Source organism: Theropithecus gelada, chromosome 13, assembly GCF_003255815.1.
Source record: "Theropithecus gelada isolate Dixy chromosome 13, Tgel_1.0, whole genome shotgun sequence".
Taxonomy (NCBI): domain Eukaryota; kingdom Metazoa; phylum Chordata; class Mammalia; order Primates; family Cercopithecidae; genus Theropithecus; species Theropithecus gelada.
Window position 1 is genome coordinate 18,186,214 of NC_037681.1, and position 21,720 is coordinate 18,207,933.

The 21,720-nt window shown below is 42.8% G+C and overlaps 1 protein-coding gene and 1 pseudogene across 1 annotated transcript in view; one reads left to right on the forward strand and one right to left on the reverse strand.

Moving 5' to 3' along the window:
* Positions 1-21,720, forward strand: part of MGAT4A (alpha-1,3-mannosyl-glycoprotein 4-beta-N-acetylglucosaminyltransferase A) — a 126,488-nt gene that overhangs the window by 13,082 nt on the left and 91,686 nt on the right. The window lies entirely within an intron of this gene.
* On the reverse strand, positions 18,669-20,126 carry LOC112604556 (annotated as a pseudogene).

The following is a 21,720-nucleotide window of genomic DNA, read 5'->3' on the forward strand; positions in this document are numbered from 1 at the left end:
ATTGCAGTCGTTTACATTTTGGATATGTGAAACATCTTGATTCTGAGTCAGAACAGGAAAAAAGGTATGCTGAGGGATGTGTCTCTTCTCATTCCTTCTGTCTCATTTCTGTTCCTTCCTTCTTTCTACCCAGTTCCCATCCATCCCTTGTAGGTATTCAATCTCACTATCTTCTGGTTTATCCTTCCTGGATTTCTTTTGTATTTTTAGTGTAGACAGGGTTTCACCATGTTGGCCAGGCTGGTCTGGAACTCCTGACCTCAAGTGATCCACCTGCCTCAGCCTCCCAGAGTGCTGGGATTACAGGTGTGAGCCACTGTGCCTGGCCTACAGGTTTTTTGTTTTTTGTTTCTGTTTATTTTTTTAGATTAGATTTAGCCTCAATTTTTTAATTCAAACCACGGTAAATCAAGAATTTAGTTTTTGGGAGAAAACTCTAGTTGCCAATTATGTTGTAAACATGAAAGTCTGGGGATAGAGTTGATTTGATTAACATTTAGATTTAAATAACTTATTTGGGAAAAGCGGATTCTGTATCTTTTTTTGCTGAAGTATATTTTACATGTCTATTAATATTTACTTTTCAAAACCTAAAGATAAAAGGCCATTTTTTTTTTTTTTTTTTTTTTTTTTTTGAGACATGGTCTTGCCCTGTTGCCCAGGCTGGATTGCCGTGGTGCGATCTCAGCCCACTGCAGCCTCCATCTCCAGGCTCACTGCAGCCTCTGGGCTCAAGAAATCCTCCCACCTTAACCTCTTGAGTAGCTGGGACTACAGGTGTGTACCACCACACCTGGCTAATTTTTTAAAAAAATTATTTTTAGTAGAGATGAGGTCTCACAGTATTGCCACGGCTGGTCTCAAACCCCTGAGCTCAAGCAATCCTCACACCTTGGCTTCCTAAAGTGCTGGGATTACAGGCATGAGCCACTGTGTCTGGCCCAAAAGGGCATTTTTTTTTTTTTAAGAAGCTCTGTTCTGTGTATTTCCAATAGGAAGCTAGAAAGTAACTTAAAGCAAATTATAGTCAGTATTCATTTGGCAAAGTTTGTTTCCAGCTTAAATAATCATAAATGTTCACATGTCAGGGTTTTGTCTTCCCTCCACAATTGAGATGAGATGACATGATTTTCTAACCAAGAAGATGAAGGGTTGGCATGGGAATCCATCTTCAGTTCAGCAGGTTTACATATTTATTGCATTCAGAGCAGTTTCTCTTCTTTTTTTGTTTTTTTTTTTTTTTTGAGACGGAGTCTTGCTCTGTCGCCCAGGCTGGAGTGCAGTGGCCGGATCTCTCAGCTCACTGCAAGCTCCACCTCCCGGGTTCACACCATTCTCCTGCCTCAGCCTCCCGAGTAGCTGGGACTACAGGCGCCCGCCACCGCACCCAGCTAGTTTTTTGTATTTTTTAGTAGAGACGGGGTTTCACCATGTTAGCCAGGATGGTCTCGATCTCCTGACCTCGTGATCCGCCCGTCTCGGCCTCCCAAAGTGCTGGGATTACAGGCTTGAGCCACTGCGCCCTGCCGTGCAGTTTCTCTTCTTTAAGCGATGTTGAAAGTATAAGAAAGATCTAAAAAGTGTACAAATCGTTAAGTGTACAGCTCTATGAGTTGTCACAAAGGGTCACACCTGTGTAACAAACTCTATAAAGCACATTTGGCATTTACCTGTCTTTCCTGTATTTTGGTGCACACGTTGGTCCACAACTATTTCAGTCGTCAGGTCAGCAGCTTTTTAAAAAGCAGTCTTTCTCACGGTGCGTCTCTGAAGGACCCAGACAAGTGATGAGAATCGGTAGTGTTACTCATGCGTTCATGGGGGTGTGAACACAGTGCTGTGATAGCACTGGGGTAGAAACAGCACATTCAGATGAGGGATTCTGGAAAGGCTTCTCACAAGAAGCGGTGTTGGAGATGGTCTGAAAAGAAGACAGGCGTTTAATGGGGGAGAAAGGTATTTCCTGTGTTAATAGCCAAGGTGGATATTGGATTGAACCCAGGAGTGGGCACGTGGCAGTGTTTGGTCTGATGGATGCAGGTCCAGATGCACAAAGGATGGAGAAGAGTGGAGGAGATTGAGGGACTGAGGAGGGGACAGGGACTGTTAGAGCTGGGAGCAGGGATGGTAGCAGTAAAGGTGACGAGATCTGAAGGGCTCGGCAGGAATTTGTGGTGAAGAGTGTCATTATGTTACTACTTTATCCTAAATTTTACTTGCTATAAAATATCCTGCTGTGTGTTTTGACTCATGCCCATAATCCCAACACTTTGGAAGGTTGAGGCAAGAGGATCCCTTGAGATGAACCCGGGCTACAAAGTCAGACTCCATCTCCACAAAAAAATGTAAGAATTAGCCGAGTGTGGTGGCTTTTGTCTGTGGTCCCAGCTACTCAGGAGGCTGAGGCAGGAGGATTGCTTGAGGACTGGGAGGTCGAGGCTGCAGTGAGCCATGATTGATGCTAGCATGGTACTTACGCATGTGTGAACACATGTCTTTTTTTCTCCTGTAAGTTACTTAAGTGGATAGCTGATTTTTTTTCTGAACTTCAAACACCTCCATCAATATAAGAAATAAGTACAAATATTGTAAAACTACCATATCTATATGTAAACATATTATTATCAATACTATGGGCTTTTTCATTAATTTCTTCATTTCGAAACCTTCCTAAGGTTAATAGTAATTCTTATTTTTATACCTGTCTGGGATTTTAGAAATCTTACCACGCTGGAAAATAAAAAAGTGAACGTCTTCTGGGACGATGCGTGTCAAATGTGATCAGGATTATTGACTGAGCATTGAGTGGGCGCCAGGAACCTGGTTGCTTCCCTGACATAATTTAAATCTAGGTTACTTGTTGTCTGGGTCTTTTTTTTTTTTTTTCAAATTAACTTGTTAGTTTAATGAGGACTTTTGAGCTCAGATTTATCATATAGATTTTGGTTTTTCCCAGGCTGGTGTTTCCCCTATGGAACAGCGTTCCTTACCAACCACTTGTCGTGATATCGACTTAGTAGAGAGATTGCAAACAAGCATTTCTTGTTGGAATCTTCTGATCAGAAGGCCGCTTAGAGTTTTTTTCTCCTTCTCAGACAAGAGATCTAGTCTAGCATCTTGGTTATTTTACCATAGATGACTGATTTTTTTTTTAACCCAACTTCTTTTTGTGACCACTGTGCTTATCTTCCTCCCCACCCCCCGTTCTTCTTATACTTCTTATTTTGCTCCAAAACTGTGGGTTTGCACAGAACTTCCTTTTTCCTTCCATCATTATTACACACAAAGATAGACAAAAGTTTCTATGTAAGCAGACATACTTATTAGATGAAGGAAATAACAAATGTATGACTGTCTTCTACTTATTCAAACAGAAAAAATTGCTGGGCACAGTGGCTCATGCCTGTAACCCCAGCACTTTGGTAGATCACGTGAGTCCAGGAGGTCAAGACCAGCCTGGGCAACATGGTGAAACTGCCACCCTCTCCCCTCCGCTCCCCGTCTGTACTAAAAATACAAAAATTAACCAGGCATGGTGGTGCGTGCCTGTAGTTCCACCTACGCAGGAGGCTGAGGCAGGAGAATCACTTCAACCGGGGAGGTGAAGGTTGCCGTGAGCCGAGTTCGGGCTACTGCACTCCAGCCTAGGTGACGGAGTGAGACTCTGTCTCAAAACAAAAACAAAACAACCACCACCCAAATTGACACAAAATTAATCATATTCCTTGTCTTTATCTTTTTGCATTTCAACTTTTTTGGAATACGTTTTTTTTTTTTTCAAATGTATATCCACTAAATATAATTTGTTTTCTCTTAATGTCTACATTGTCACAGCCTGGCCCCTGGGTACCATGTTAGGCTGTTTTCTTCGCCTTTTCTGCATTCTCCCCTGACATCCTTGAAAGCACTCTTGCATTCTCACCCTGTTTCCGTGCTTGCAGACCCATCTTGGTTTTTAGTTTCCTGTTTGATGATGTGGAATTAGCTATGTCTTAAGAGTCCTCGTTCCTTTCACGAGGAGTTGTTTTAGAGACTGCAGAATTCGGGTGTCCGTGGGGGTTCGTGATGGACAAACGTGTTCCTGTTGTTTTTGGGAAATGGTCATTTTTTGTTTTTTTCTGATTTAACCAGTCATGTTGCTGTACTCTCCTTTTCAGTGAGATTTCACTGATGGCTAAGACTTCGCTGTGTGGGAGTGAACTCCAGCTCACTAAAGCGAAGTTCTAAGAGGACTGGAGTTTTGTAGGGACACTGGGTAGCCTGAACCTCTTACTTAAAGGAGAACGTGAAAAGTGTTGTGGGCTAGGGAAAGAGTTTGCCAACTAGTTTATCTCTTGCTTTATGCTGTGGCAGATGGCCAGTCATGGCTTGAATTTGCCCCTTTGTTTGCCCTGGCAAGCTTCTGTGTAGGGAGGCTTCTGTTGGCAGCTTGGTTGCTGTTTCAGAGTACCAAAAATTTTGAAAAACATTCTTCCCAAACCCTGTGTGTGAGTTATGGAAAAAGGAGGTAAATGTTCCAGGAAATCTCATACTCCTAAACTGGATGTCCAGCGGTTGGCTACCATGTTAGGTTTTTCCCTTCTACTGGGCTGTTCTTTCCTTAAGTTGGTGTCAGTTAAACTTAAAAACTCGAACATCAAGACTTGTAAAATGTCTTATTTTTGTTGCGCCTCATAATATGCATTTATCTCAAGTTGCCTCTTTTGTAATTCTGCAACATTCTCCCTAAAATAGACAAAATCTATCTTTTGTCCATTCCTGTTTTTCCCTTTTTAAATTGGTAATAAAGTCCCATTTGTTTGCAGACAGTTGTGCAGAGAAATAATAGGACCGATCGGACCTCCATTGTTGCCGTATGCTGTTGTCATTTCAGGGGAAATAAGCCTGTAGCTTCTAAACTGAAAACAAGCTCAGGGTTGGTGCTTGGGAGCAGTGAAGAGCACCCTTTGTAGACCACGTTTTTCTCTGTGGTCTCATTTAGTCCACACTACAGCTACAGGGAAGGAAGTGAGTATTAATATCCCTGTTTGACATGAAGACACGCAGGCAGTTAGCAAAGTACTTAATCCAGCTGTATGAGATGACTAGAAAGTGATAGAAAGAAGGTCTGACCCTAGGTGTGTCTGGTTCCGTGCGGTGTACAGCCAGAATCGGCTCTCAGGGCAGTAGAGCAGTGTATTCTGGACGGACCCTCCACAGATGAGCTTCTGGCATGCTCAGTCACCCAATGTGATTGCTTTGTATACTTTTCACAAAACTGTATCTTCTTAGCTAGTATTTAATTATATTCTCACCCTATTGTTTATATTGCATTTCTTTTTAAGTACACAGTTTCCATTTAAGAAAGTTGGCAAAAAACTAGTTTGGCTTGATGGTGAAACAACCCGTTTAACTGTTGTTTTTAGGTTAAAAAATCAGTTCACGCCGCCATTCGTTAAAGGATACCTCAATCATGCAAACATCTGTTGTTCACTCCAGCAGACTTCCCTTTAAGTGGAAGCCTCTACATTACTGGTTGCTGGTATTTCTGGAAGAGGCACGTGTTAACTGGAGTGAGGCAGTGGATCTTTGTTTTGTTACTAAATGTAACTGCTGAAGTGTCTTCCTAGCAAAATGTGTGCCAAAGTTTAAGGCAGGTATAACCTTTTTTTTTCTAGAAATAATTACACATAATGTTAGACTTTAGGATTTCAGGTTTATTGTTTTGATGCAGAGGAGGGTACTTATAAATCTCATGGCTTTTCATTAAAACAAAACACATTATCAGTGCATATATCTAATTAGTAAATCTCATTAATCTTATGTTTTCTTTTTATCATGGACCTGAAAAGCAGCTTGTGGTCAGCTGTGCTCACTGGCGGGGTGCAGTGACTCACACCTGTAATCCCAGCACTTTGGGAGGGCAAGGTGGGAGGATCTCATAAGACCACGAGTTCGAGACCAGCCTGGGCAACATAGTGAGACCCCCCATCTCTTAAAAAAAAACTGTGCTCACTAAAATACCCCTGACATTGACCGCATCACAGGGGAGGATGTCGTAGGCTTAACCTATATAGTTTGGTCTATTACAGTTGATTAAAGTAAACTTGAGGCAACTGACAAAAAATTATTATAAATAGCCAGAAAATGTAGATTCACAGTGTGGAACTTAGGTTACTTTGAAACCATTTTGTAAAAGCAAGTCCTGTTGAGGGTTAGGTATGTTGTGGAATGGTGGAATTTTTGACTCCAAACAGATGTCTCACTGTTTGGATTAAGTCACAGAGAAGATCCAGAAAGAACTCCGGAGATTACACGTGAGCAGCCTTGCTGTGGAATGGTAGGATTTGGTCCCTTCTCAGAAGGGACAGGCAGGGTGGTTGTGGAAGTCGTTGACCTCTCCAGATGCTGTTCGTGGTTTTCTTTTCCTGAGGAATAATGGCTGTGCTATCACTGGGGAGTCTGGAGACCTTGGTTCTCTTGTAGTTTGCTCTTTCATCTTGCAAGGGTCATTTTAGCTCTCATGAGACTGCTATGATTTTTTTTTTCCCCTCTCATTCCACTGTTGATCGGAGAGGAGCTGTAAGATCGGGAGAAGTGCTAGGAGGTAAAATAAAGGCAGATACCATTATTACTGTTATTAAAGGATGAGAAAGTGGCTACCGCAGATTGCAGAGCTTGACATCTGCAGACAGATATTCATTGGGTGCTTTGTGAGCATAAACACTTATAAAAAGAAGCAGTGATTGCTAGCAGCCAGCAAAAATAAACTAGGCTGAAGTCTAAACAATGAGCTTCTTAAGGAGGCAGAGGCCATGCCTGCACACCACTCTACCCCATTTAAATTTTTAAAAATTATACGGAAAAGTATCGTAAATGATACAGAAACACCTATATTACTATTACTCAGATTTTTAATTTTTAATAAAAATGGAGACAGGGTCTCTCTCTGTTGCCCAGGCTGGAATGCAATGGCGTGATCTCAGCTCACTGTACCTCTCTCTGCCTCCCAGGTTCAAGTGATTCACATGCCTCAGCCTTCCAAGTAGCTGGGACTATAGGCGCCCGCCACCACACCCAGCTAATTTTTGTATTTTTAGTAGAGGCGGAGTTTTACCATGTTGGCCAGGATGGTCTCAAACTTCTGAGCTCAAGCGATCTGCCTCCCTTGGCCTCCCAAAGTGCTGGGATAACAGACATGAGCCACCGTGCCTGGCCCAGATTTTTAATATTTACTTCTAGTCTTTTTTTTTTTTTTTCATTTTTAATGAAGAAAGCATGGCAGATCTCCCTAAAGTCTCCCACCCAGTTTCCATCTCTGCCACCCTGCCTAGACTGGGGCAAACCACATCATGTTGTGTACTCCTGTAGTACATTTTTATGTGTTGATTTATGGATGTGAATATTCACTTTTTATGTATGTATATATGTACATATATATAATTTTAGTATCTAAAAACTTCACACAGGTAGTATTATGCCATGTATATTCTACATCTTTTTTTTTTTTTTTTTTAATTCACATGAGGCCAGGCACAGTGGCTCATGCCTGTAATCCCAGCACTTTGGGAGGCCAAGGCAGGTGGATCACGAGGTCAAGAGATCGAGACCATCCTGGCCAACATGGTGAAACCCTGTCTCTACTAAAAATACAAAAATTAGCTGGGCATGGTGGCGTGCACCTGTAGTCCCAGCTACTCGGGAGGCTGAGGCAGGAGAGTCACTTGAACCTGGAGGCAGAGGTTGCAGTGAGCTGAGATCGTAAAAATAAAAATCAAAAAACTCACGTCAGTTTGATACTTCTGGGGAGGGACACACCTCGGTAGTCCCTCCTCTACCATTTTTGCTGATGTCACTCTGAAGCCACTTCTTACACCATTCCGTTCTCTAGTTCCTAGCAAGATTCTCGTCCAAATTCATCCAAACTGGCTATTGTCTAGAATTTTCATTCTTCTTCACTCAAAAGCTTAACTTTTAGGGTTTAGGTCATGACATAAAAGAGTAGAAGTAGCTTTTTTGTGCCTACATACATGGTGGATAGCATTTAGGGCACCATATCAAAACCTCTGTGTTATTATTTTTATAAATCTGTTCAACGTCTGCATTGGTTTTCTCATTTTCAGGGTTTGGGCACACTGAGGTCTTTGTGTTCAATAATGGGAATTTTACTGTTAGTTGATTTTCATTAAGTTCGGACTACTCCACAATCACCTAATCAATTGTTCCACTATAAATACTTTTAAAATGGATAATAGTTATCTCCTCTGTAGCTAGGGTGATCATATGATTTACTGTCCAGAGGAGGGCACTTGAGAGTAAAGGGAGTACTGTTGACAGTCATGCTGGGGTGACAGTTGTCAGTTGGAACCATCCTAGGCAAAGATAGCATGCAGTCACCCTGTTCATGAAGTGAGAGGTGGTGGTAGAGAACAACTGGCCACGATCAGGTGGAACAAGGAGCCTGGATGCTGCTGCTGAACTCGCTTAGGTGTGCCGGGGGATGAAGCTCCCTGCTATTTAGAACCATCATTCAAGATCATTATGAACCTCCGCACCTGAGAGAGTCCACGAGCCAATGAATTAATCACACCTGTGAAATCTGCGCAGCATTGCAATCTGTGCTTAAAATGGGGGGAGGGCAAGCAGTTCCGGAGGTGGGGGCAAGCGTTTTGCTGGGGCAGTAATGAAAGGTGATCTTTCAGTGTGCTGATCAGATCTAGAAGCTCAGTAAACCCTCTTCTCAGGGGAGCTTCTTGGAATCAACGTAAGTAACTTGGGTTTCCTTATCAGAAAGCGAGGGTTAACGATCAGGTAGAAATGCAGCACTCCGGAGGTCCTCCTGTCACCTGCCTTAAGGGATGTTTGTTCCCACAGGTGAGTTGTGCCTCCGGGGTACTCTCCAGAAGCCTATTTGCTCAGCTGTGGAGTCATAAGTGAACAATGACCTTATTGGTCTCAGCACATAAACTACTGCAGTAACAGATTTGATCCTGAGGGCAATTTGCTAATCCTAGTTACAGGATATTAGTGTTTTATTGGCATAATACTTTTTTTTTTTTTTTAATTGAGACAGGATCTGGCTCTGTTGCCCAGGCTATAGTGCAGTGGTGTAATCATGGTTCACTGCAACCTCTGCCTCCTGGGTTCAAGCCATCCTCCCACCTTAGCCTCCCAACTAGCTGGGACTACAGGTACCTGCCACCATGCCTGGCTTTTTTTTTTTTTTTTTTTTTAAGACAAGGTCTCGCTCTGTTGCCCAAGCTGGAGGACAGTGGTATGATCACTGCTCACTGCAACCTCGGGCTCCTGAGCTCAAGCAGTCCTCCCACTTCAGTTTCCCAAGTAGCTGGGACCACAGGTGCATGCCACCGTACCCTGCTACGTTTTGTATTTTTTGGAGGGTAGAGATGGGGCCATGCTATGTTGCCCAGGCTGAATGGCTAATTTTTGTATTGTTTGTAGATACAGGGTTTTGCCGTGTTGCTCAGGCTGGTCTCAAACTCCTGAGTTCAAGCAGTCCACCCGCCTCAGCCTCCCCAGCTGCTGGGATTACAGATGTAAGCGACTGCTTACATAGTGCTTTTACACTTTTTACATAGGCCAGCATAGTGATTTTGATCTTAAGTAGCTTTCTTCATATTGCTGCTTTTTCTCTCTTCAGCTCAGTTAATTTATTCATTCACTTAGTGTTTATTGAGCATGTACTAGGTGGCGATCCACTAGGCACTGGCAATTTCATGGTAAACAAGATAGGTAATGTCCTTGCTATATAGAGCCTACTTACAGAGAGGCTCAGTGCGGGGACATTACACAGTCATAGTTGAGCAACTGGGCAGACTGAGTTATTTCAGAGAGGGATGAATACCGACAACCAAACAAGCTGAGGCGATGGCAAGTGACTGAGGTGGGAATGACGGCTGTTTAGATGCCAGTGGTCAGAGAATGCCTCTCTGAGGAGGTAACAGTTGAACTGAGACCTAAATCATAAGGAGCCAGACAGTTGGAGTGAAGAGGGGTCCCGGCAGTATCACGGCAAGTACAAAAGTCCTGAGGCCAGAGTGAGTGTGGCACGTTAGGAGAGTGTAAAAGAAAGCTAGTGTGGTGACATATGTATACTTGTGCCATGTTGGTGTGCTGCACCCATCAACTCGTCATTTACATCAGGTATAACTCCCAATGCAATCCCTCCCCCCTCCCCCCTCCCCATGATAGGCCCCGGTGTGTGATGTTCCCCTTCCCGAGTCCAAGTGATCTCATTGTTCAGTTCCCACCTATGAGTGAGAACATGCGGTGTTTGGTTTTCTGTTCTTGCGATAGTTTGCTGAGAACGATGGTTTCCTGCTGCATCCATGTCCCTACAAAGGACATGAACTCATCCTTTTTTATGGCTGCATAGTATTCCATGGTGTATATTGCCACATTTTCTTAATCCAGTCTGTCACTGAACCTGCACGTTAAGCACATGTACACTAGAACTTAAAGTATAATAATAATAATAAAGCTAGTGTGGTGAAAGCATTGTTAGGGGTAGCGAGTGTCGGGGGTGTGGTGGGAGATAAAGCTGGAAAAGCAGGCAGAGGCCAGGTCACACTGGACATTGAGCCACAGTGACACCTTTGGATTTCATTCCTCAGTGGGAAGCACCACGGTCTGACTGACATTTTTCAAAGACTCCTCTGCCTTCAAGAAGGTGTTCTTTATCCAGTGGAGGAAGTTTCCCTCTGTTCCTAGTTTGCAGAAAGTCATTACTTTTTCCTATATTTTTTTTTCTCCTACTTTTTCTCTATTTCCTTCTGTGCACACTTGGGGGTATCCTATACTCTGAGGCCTCTCTGTTGAGTCTGTTCAGTTTTCCTCAATCTTTTTTCCCTCTGTTCTTCAGACTCGATAATTTCTGTTAACCTGACATCAAGTTCACTGATTCTTCTCTTCTTCTGCCATCTGAAATCTGCTGCCGAGCCTCTCTAGTGAATTTTAATTTTAGTTGCTGTAACAACTAAATTCCATTTTGTTTTATATTTCCTGTCTCTTTATGTTCTCTCTTCGTTGAGTCAGTTTCCTCACATGGTCCTTTAGTTCTTTCAACTTGGCTTTATTAGTTCTTTTAACTTATTTATAGCAACTGTTTTGAAGTCTTCATCTGCTAAATCCCCCATCTGGGAATACTCAGAGACCATTTCCATCGACTGCTGGAATTTTTTTTTCCCCCCCGACTATGGGTCCTGGTTTTTTTCTTTGCTGTCTTGTGAGTTTTTGTTGACTGCCCTATATTTTAGGTAATACATTGATGCAGGTCTGGATTCTTTACATTTTTAACTCAAGTGGATGGTGATTGTTTTATTTGCTCATTTGTTTAAGTAACTGGACTGGACTAAATCTCAAGTCTGACTCTCCGGCTGTGTCTGACTCTGGATATCTCTGTACTTCCGTTTTGATTAGTTTTTATTTTTAAGCCTGGTTTCCTAGAGAGCTTGCCCCTGTGTCTGCATAGCATAGCGTTCAGCAAAGATTGGTCAGTGGTTGTAGTCAGACACCTCGAGCGGGTAGGGCTCCCTTCTCTGCTCAGGACCTGTTGGACTGTGGAGCACAGGGCACTGCAAGCTATTTGCGAGTGCGCCCCAGCTGTACTTTGCCCTGGTCTCCTTTTACAGCTTCTCCGTGTGTGCACGCATCGGCTCTAATGACCAGGTGTGCGTGGATGGTGTGGGCCTACACTGCTGTCTGCTGCGCATGCTCAGAGCACCTGGGATGCGTGAAGAGCTTTTTAAGCTCCCTACAGCCGTCTCGCTTTCAAGGCCTCCCTGTTGAGTCTCCAGCTGGTGCGCCGGTCCGTTGCTTGTCCCAGGTAGAGCAGCAGCCTCATGGCTGCAGGCCTCTGGCCCTCCGTGCTGCTCGCCTGCCTCTGGGCTTGCTGCTGTCACTGAGGACGCTCTGAATCCACTGAGTCCCTGCCAGCAGCGACAGTGAGTATGCTAGTTTTCAAGGCCTGCCCCAGGCTTGTTAACGTCTGAATTGACAGAGCTGGGGGGGAGGAGAGATGAGGGGCCCTGGCTGGAGAAGTCACAGACTTGTGCTGTTCCCACCTGAAGTCCGCTGGTTTTCATGAATAAACACGTCTCAGTTTGTTGCATGTCCTGGTTGATTTCCAGAGCACCAACTAGGCTGTTTTTGACTCTTGACCAGCTTTATAGTTGCTTTGTGGGAAGGCTCATAACAGAGCCCTCTCATTGTGTTAGGCTAGAAGTTAGACATCCCCCTGGGAAGGGCTTGAACGTGCCCGCAGGTGATTCTGATTGGCAGCCAGGGTTCGTCACCAGCACACCTGGGACTCTTTAAGCTGTAAATACACACACACAGTATCAGGGCATAAGAAAGTTTTTGCCATATTGACTTTCTAAAAAGAAGAGTCTTGAATGTCTCAGGTGTTATAAATAAGGACCTAATTTTAAAACAGGACCTAACGAGGGTCTAGAATGTAGACCTAGCCTCTGCCACATTGGTCAGCAGTCTCTCTTGCTGATATGTTAAAGTTGGCCAGAGTAGACCTTGCACTTGGCATGGTATTATTTTATGTTCAGCTTCGTTGGCTAGCATCCATTTCCTGAAACAGACTCCTAACCTAATTTTTCCAGGTTGGAAAGCTTCTTAAGCAGTACATGTGCTGTGCTCAGAGGCTGTCTGGAATCTGTGTTTGATATATTCTTAACTCTGAAAGGATATTATTCATGGCTGACGTATTAGAGGGGACTAAATTGAGAACATTGGGTTATTACAGAACATTAACTGATCTTTTTGTGCTGCTTCAGAAGCATTACTAATCAGGTTTTGGGGATGTGAGTAATTGTCCAGTTCTAGACCCATTGTACAATGGATACAGTGGATAAAGTTGTACTGGACTCTGAAACCAGTAGTGGACAAGAATGGCATTAAAAAGAGACTAAATAGATCAGCCTTACCTAATAGGATGCAAATGCATAGAAATCTTAAATAAAGTACCAGTGAACTGAATCTTTAGAGCAGTGTTAACATTTTTGGTATATTTTCTTTCATTTTTCTGGACTAGTGGTTCTGAACATGTGATCCAAGGACCTGTGGGGATCCCTAGACCCTTTCAGGAGGTTCATGAAGTGAAGACCATTTTTATAATGACCTTTTCCCCTCTCATAAGAAATAGCAGAAGCAGATGAGATCTCAGCTATATTCTGTTCAGCTGAGTTAAGGAGATGTGAGCAAATGTCACTTTTCATTAATTTTTTTAAGAAAACAATTATTTTTAATAAAATGTGTTATTTATGCTAACATGTAATGGAATTTTTTTTTTTTTTTTGGGGGGGGGACAGAGTCTCACTCTTGTTCCCTAGGCTGGAGTACAGTGGTGTGATCTCAGCTCACTGCAACCTCCGCCTCCCAGTTCAAGTGATTCTCCTGCCTCAGCCTCCTGAGTAGCTAGGATTACAGGCGCCTGCCACCACATCTGGCTCATTTTTGTACTTTTAGTAGAGACGGGGTTTTGCCATGTTGGCCAGGCTAGTCTTGAACTCCTGACCTCAGGTAATCTGCCTGCCTCGGCCTTCCAAAGTGCTGGGATTACAGGCATGAGCCACTGTGCCCGGCCATCATTCAAATTTAAATGAATTTTAAATACGTCTTCTAAAAGTTTATTGGTTTTAATTTGCAATATGGTAAATGTTGATTGATATCATTCACATAAACCAAAGGTCTTTGGGGTCGTCTAATTTTGAAGAGAGTGCAAAGGGGTTCTGAGACCTACCTTATAGATAGATAGATAATGCAATATATACTAATATAATATAGAGTACTAATATGATATATAGTAAATACTCATATACTTACATACGAATATGATATTATATGTAGTATATATTATATATATAGTCAACTAAAGAAAAAAATCAAGCTTTTAAAGAATTAAAGTTAATTTTATTCAGAAGTCTTGCTAAGGACTATAGCCCGAGGCCAGTAGCCTAGGAGTGGTCCTTTGGAGAGGTCTCGTGAGATGGGTCTGGCAGTGTTTCAGCCACTGCTTATATGCTGGTAGTGCGGGTCCATTCCAGGTAAAATCATATCGCCCTCGCTCAGAAAGTTCCATAAAAGTGGAATCACAAGGTTTGGGTGTCAGAGGACATCTGGTTATAGCTTGCAGAAGCATACGCACTCACCCCGTCAGAGGTTATCTCACGTGCAGAAAAAGGCAAGGGCGGGTCATTCATCCTGTAAGAAACATCATGACTCAGGCAAGAGTTGTGGTGGGCCATGTGCTCTACCGTATTTGTCTTCAAAGCATTCTTCCAGGGAGCGTTTCGTCACAAACTCAGGGGTTCAAGCGGAAATGGCAGACACGGCTTCCCACGTTTGCTAATTTGTCTCACAGTACTGCATATCTGTCTCCCTCAAAAAATGGGATTGCCCTCATACTGCGCGTATTGTATCATGTACATTTTTTGCTTCATATATCACAAATGTTTCCCATACCAAGGACTGTAGTGGGTCCATAATATTCCATTTTACAATTACTGTAATTAGCTTAATCTTATAAGTAATGGTTTAACGAATTTTGTGCATATTCTGGATCAATTTTTTAATATTTTTTTTTAGTTTAAGAGGATTTGCCTCAGTTCCCTGACATTGTTACTTATTGCTTGGCATTCTGTAAGGCAATGGCATTTAGGGGGAAAAAAGACGAAACTATGATTCCTGCTGTGCAGAAAAGAGTTAACATGGCAAATCTGAGACTGCTAATAGTCAGAAAGGCCGGCTTGAAAGGCTGGTCCTTGGCTGGCCTCTGGGAACTTGGCTGATAAACCCTGATAATAATCTTTGCCTACATGAGAAGAGTGGCTCATTGCGCCGAGACTGTTTGTACAAGTTGTGTGGTTATGCTGAACACCTGGTTTCCTTATTGGAGTCTGAAATTTTGGTATGTACTAGGCAGCGGGTGCCTATGGGACCAGCCCACAGTAACACTCTTCGACATTGAGTCTCCAATGAGCTTCCCTGGTAGACAACACGTTGCACGCGTTGTCAGCACTTGCTACTGGGGGAAGTAAGTGCGTCCTGTGTCCCTGCGTACCTGGTTTCTTCCAAACTTCTCTCTGTGTGTCTTTTCCCTGTGCTGCAACTCAACGCTGAGTCCTGTGAGTCCGTCAAGTGAATCACTGAACCTGGGGATAGTCTTAGGAACTCCTGACAAACCTGCTGTCAAGGAACTCACAGCTGAGGAGGGAAAAAGAGATAAGTATGTAATTATAGTACAGTTTGTGTTGATATAAAATAATGTAGTTAACAAGATAAAAAGGAGCTAAAGAGAGGATAGAGATCAGAGAAAACGTCACAGGAAGACAACGAAAGAGTATTTTGAAGGATGCATGGAATTTTTTTCCAATAAAGAAAGAGAAGGTGGGTCTAGTAGGCAGACAGCATGAACGTAGAGCAATGAAACTCATAGTGGGTGGGCTTGGAGCACTCCAGGCAGCTTGCTAATACTGAAGCAAGAAAGATCCTGGGCAACGTGAGGAGATCATCTTGGAGAGTCAAGCAGGTAGTCATTGAAGGGTTTCCAGTTAGAAATGTAAGGTGCAAAGGATAATGAAGGGGAAAAGGAAAAGGCATGGAGAACAGTTTTGTGCTCCTGGCCAGGAGATGAATAAAAGGAGGGCTGATACTGGGGTCTGTGTAAAGAAGAGAGGATTAATGAGCATTAATGTAAGCAAATGTGAGGAGATTTCAGAGTATATTTATTTGTTTTTAATTAATTTTATTTTTTGAGACGGAGTCTTGCTCTGTTGCACAGGCTGCAGTGCAGTGATGCAATCTCAGCTCACTTTGCCTCCTGAGTTCAAGTGGATTTTTCTGCCTCAGCCTCCCAAGTAGCTGGGATTACAGGCACACATCACCACACCTGGCTCATTTCTGTATTTTTAGTAGAGACGGGTTTTCACCGTGTTGGCCAGGCTGGTCTTGAAACTCTTGGCCTTAAATGATCTGCCTGTCTTGGCCTCCCAAAGTGCTGGAATTATAGGCAGGAGCCACCGCACTCAGCCAGCTTATCGCTACTTCTAGTTCTTCTGCACTCGAATCATCAAATGCAAATGGCAGTTTTTGAAAACTGACAGCTAACAATTTTGAAAAGAGAATGGCCATCTTTTCAGTTGTAAAACATTTTTATTATTAGGTTTATAAACAGCAATTTTAGAATGATCAATGAAACATTTTTTAACATTCTCTCTCTCTCTAATCACTTTCGTGTGTACATCAACCTTTAGCATTTGTCTTCTTAAGAACCCATCCAGTTAATGTTGTTGCACAAATACACAGTAGACAAAAGAGTTACACATCCCCTTAGTAAGGCAATGTTCTGGGCTCCTCTGACAAACCTTGTGGTGAAGTCCTTTCAGTTGAATGACCCACTGGATGAACATGCCCTATTTTCTTTTTGCCCTTAATAATTAGTATTCGATCATTGATTCTTTTCTGCTTGGCTTTTTAAAAAAAATCTATTTAAAAATAATTGTGGAACTAAAGGAAGCTGCAAAGAGAGAGCGATACAGTGCAGCCTTCACCCATCTTTCCCTGACAGTTACTTCTTGGGATAACTTAGGTGTATATAATGTACAATATCAAAATCAGGAAATGGGCATTGGTATTTTGAGTGTGGATAGTTCTGTGTCCTTTTATCACATCTAGATTCTTGTAACCACCACTAGAGAACAATTCTATCACCACAAAGATCTCCCCTGTGGTGTTGATAGTCACACCAACCCCTGCATCCCCCATCATCCCTAACCCCTGGGAACCTAGTCTGCTATCCTTCAGTATGATTTTGTCATTTTGGAAATGTTGTATAAATGGAATCGTACAGTGTGTGAGAGACTGGAATTTTTTATTCTGCATGATGCCCATGAGGCCCATCCAAGTTGCTGGGTGTTTGAGTAGTTTGCTCTGTTATCTTGCTGAGGAGGATTCCGTGGCATGGATGCCATCCTTTTACATGGCATTTAATTGGATCATAGCTTAAAATCCACTCTCCCTTTTAATTGGTGCATTTAGACTATTTATATTATTTTTAGTTTTAAAATGTCCACTTTATTCCATATAACACTTCACCAGAGATCATTTACATCTGAGGAAGAGATGGCCCATGAAATTGATCGATAGTAAAACACTCTCAGAAATGCAGTCCAATTCTGTACATTTCCAGGCACCCCTAAAAAAGTGGATCACAATGCAGAAATATAGGCATCATGACTACAATTTACATAAGATAAAAGAGAGATATCAATAAGCCTTAGAAAGTAATAAATTCACCCATTTCTTAAGTACGGGTAGGCAGTTGTTACAAACCCATAGTAAATGGTTTATAAAATGAGACTTTATTTTGTGTTCCTCTGCTGTTTCATAGGGCATAGCATTTTTACAAGGCTCTTTTGGGACTACAGCCAGTGATTAGCGGCACATAGTCGTGGTCCAGCTCTAAAGAACAATCACTAGACAGGCTGGATACCCTCTGTCACATGTGCACAAATCTGCATGGAAAAGGACTAAACTTTTAGACTTGGACGTGTGTACTTATATCCCCTTTCTAGTGTATTAAGAGATGACATGCGCTTTAATTTGCCAAAAGCAATGCTTGTGTTCTGGCAGCAGCATGCTACTTCTATTACACAGTAAAGTGAATACCAGAACTGCAAAGGCAGGAGGTGTAAGTGAATTCGTATTGGGAAGAGACGTCAACATAGACAGCAGCAAATGAAGAGTGAATAGAAAACTCCCTGTTGCCACAGATGTACATGACCTCTGTAATATGTGATATAAGAGGCATTTCAAATTTATGGCCTCCAGCCCAGAGATGGCAAGTGCTTTTCCATTCAGTCTAATACTTCTGCATTCCTACTAAAAAGGAATATATTAACAGCATAGAAAAATTGCTTACTGAAAGGAAATCTCAAAGAGCAAGGGAGGGAATGTAGAAATTAGGAGGTTGGCTGGGTGTGGTAGCTCCTGTCCGTAATCCCAGCACTTTGGTAGGCTGAGGTGGGCAGATCACCTAAGGTCAGGAGTTCGAGACCACCCTGGGCAACAAAGTGAGACCCCATCTCTGCAAAAAACAGAAAAATTAGCCAGGCATGGTGGTGCATGCCTGTAGTCCCAGCTACTTGGGAGGCTGAGGCGGAAGGAGAATCTCTTGAGCCTGGGAGGCGGAGGTTGCAGTGAGCCAAGATTGTGCCACTAGACTCCAGCCTGGGTGACAGAATCAGACTCTGTCTCTCAAAAAAAAAAAAAATTCTGTGGAACACTCTTCAAATTGTAATTAACTACATTTTCATATCTTTACAGTAATACAAAACACAGTCACTTGCAGAACTGGTTAAGATTACTTAAATACCAGATACAAATATGTCCTCTACATCGGTTTCTTCAAGTTCCTTTCGGTTTATATGGAATGAAGCTGTGAATACTTTTCTACAGGAGTAAGTGCACACCAGGAAGGCCAAGACAGACACAAATCAGGCAATCAGGTTTTCTCAAAGCTGCAGTGTGGAAATACTGTAAACAGCTGGTTCCATACACATGAATAGATTTCTTTGCTATAGGAAATCCAAGTTTCATAAGGAATGGACATGGTAAAAAAAGGCTTCTTGAAGGGAAGAAGGATAACACCCTGCATGCATTTAGTGTTCAGCCCCTTCTGCATCACGTTCTTTTCCTGCACTGTGTGATGTCCACGGTGTTGTTAGGTTGTCTCTCAGAAACTGCATGATGAGGGGCTGTCTTTGAGTCTTCAGCGTATCAAGTTCTGCAGTGGCTTCATCGAAGGCTGTTGTAGGGCTGGCTAGGTGCAGTGGCTTATGTCTGTAATCCCAACATTTTGGGAGATAAAGGCAGGTGGATGGATCACTTGAGGCCAGGATTTCGAGATCAGGCAGGCCAGCATGGTGAAACCCCACGTCTACTAAAAATACAAAAAATTAGCCTGGCATGATGGCGAGCACATGTAGTCCCAGCTACTCGGGACGCTGAGGCACAAGAATCACTTGAACCCAGGAGGCGGAGTTTGCAGTGAGCTGAAATCACACCACTGCACTCCAGCCTGGGAGACAGAGCAAGACTCTGTCTCCAACAAAAAACAAAAAATGCCATTTTAGCCAGTGGGCAGGTGAGCTCAGGGTTGTTAAGGCTCTCACAGTAAAATGTAGAAAAGTTAAGAGCCAGCCCCAAGCACATTGGAAGTGCTTGGATTTCATCTCTCTCTTGCATGTCAAATTATCTAACGCCTCTTGGTAAGCTCCTGGGAATTATCTGTCATCTGTGTTTTTTGTTGTTTGTTTTGTTTTGTTTTTATTTTGAGATGGAGTCTTGCTCTGTCATCCAGGCTAGAGTGCAGTGGTGCCATCTCAGCTCACTCAACTTCCACCTCCTGGGGTCAAGTGATTCTCCTACCTCAGCCTCCCGAGTAGCTGAGATTACAGGTACACACCACCACATCCAGCTAATTTTTGTATTTTTGGTAGATAGGGGATTTCGCCATGTTGGCCAGGCTGTTCTTGAACTCCTGTCCTCAGTGATTCACCCGCCTTGGCCTCCCAAAGTGCCAGGATTTCAGGCATGAGCCACTGCACCTGACGTACCATCTGTTTTTGGTCATTACCACATGCAACTTCAGCAAGATATTGAAAGTAATTCCCCTTTACTTTCAGATAGAAGACAGTTGTCTCTGGATTAGTTGCATTGGCTATTGAATATATAGAAAATATATAGAAAATATATATATAGAATATATAGAAATATATAGAAAATATATAGAAAATTCCAAGACCGTGGTGTATCCAAAAATTCCAAGACCATGGTGCAGGTGGATCTCAGCTCAGACTCCATTTTCTCCCCATAGTACTTAATCAGCAGCAACTTCATATTGGAGGTGTCAGTTTCCTGCTCAGTGCTCGAGATGTCCTTCCAGGTGGACCTGTAGTCCCTGACCCCATACTTGTAGGCCACTGAGACTTGTAGGCCACTGAGAGCAGATCGCGCTCCTCACTGGACAGCTGGGTGCCCCGCTTGGTCATGGCCTTCGTGTAGGTGGCCATGTTGTCATAGTGCCTGGCCTGCTGGGCCAGCTCTGCCTTCTCCATGGTGGGTGGGTGGCTGGGGCTGAGGCCGGGGCTGGGGTGGAGGATGAATCTGAAAGAGTCTTCCCCAAGAGCTCTAGACCATTTATGTTTATGTGATTATTGTTATGTTAAGCTTAATCAAGTCTACCATTTTATCTTTCTTTATAGTTTGTTCCTTCTGTGATTTAATTTTCTTTTTCCTGACTTCTTGTGTGTTCCTGAAACCATTTTCAAAATTCCATTTTGATGTATCTGTAGTGTTTTTTGAGTGTATTCCTTTGTATAGATATTTGAGTGGTTGCTCTAGGTATTTCAGTATACATATATAACTTTTGGTCTACTGGGGTTGATGTTTTATCAGTTTGAGTGAAGTATAGAAACTTTGTTTCCTTTGAAGTCCTTTGCTCTCCCCAGTTGATATATCAACTTTTTTTTTTTTTTTTTTTCTTAGAGAAGGCCTCACTCTGTCACAGCTCACTGCAGCCTTGACCTCTAAGGCTCAAGCAATTCTCCCACCTGAGCCCTGCAAATATGTGGGACCACAGATGTGTGCCACCACACCCAGCTAACTCTTTAATTTGTCTATAGAAATGGGGTCTCGCTTGGTTGCCTAGCCTGGTTTTAATTGTTTTAAATATTTCTTTTACATTGAGAACCACATCAATGTTATGCGTTTTGCCTCAACCATCAAACATAAGTTAGAAAACTCAAGGAGAAAAGGAATGTCTCCTTGCATTTTTTTCTTTTTTTCAGTTCTTCCTTTTTGATGCTGCAAGATTCCTTCCTTTATCATCTCCTTTCTTTTTTAAGAACTTCCTTTAGCCATTCTTTTCAGATAGGTTTGCTGATGGCAAATTCTATCAGTTTTCTTTTTTATAAGAATATCTTGATTTTTCGTTTATTCCTTACGGATAATTTTCCATAGATGGAATTTGAGGTTGACAGTTGTTTTCTTTCAGTGCTTAAAACATGTGCCATTTCCTTCTGGCCTCCATGGTTTCTGATGAGAAATTTGCTGTAATTCAGAATCTTTTCTCCAGTAGGTCATAATGTGTTTTCCCTCTGGTTGATTTCAAGATTTCTTCTTTGTCTCTAGTTGTCTTTTTTTTTTTTTTTTTTGAGATGGAGTCTCGCTCTGTCGCCCAGGCTGGAGTGCAGTGGCCGGATCTCAGCTCACTGCAAGCTCCGCCTCCTGGGTTCCCGCCATTCTCCTGCCTCAGCCTCCCGAGTAGCTGGGACTACAGGCGCCCGCCACCTTGCCCGGCTAGTTTTTTGTATTTTTTAGTAGAGACGGGGTTTCACCGTGTTAGCCAGTATGGTCTCGATCTCCTGACCTTGTGATCCGCCCGTCTCGGCCTCCCAAAGTGCTGGGATTACAGGCGTGAGCCACCGCGCCCGGCCTTGTCTCTAGTTCTCTAAAGTTCAGTTGTGGTGTTTCTTTTCATGAGTTTCTTTGGGTTTATCCTGTGGGTTTTGCTCAACTTCTTGAATCTTTATGTAGGTTTATGTCTTTTACCAAATTTGGGAAATTCTAGCTATTATTTCTCCAAGTACAGTCACGTGTCACTTAATGATGGGGATGTGTTCTGAGAAATGCACCGTTAGGTCGTTTTGT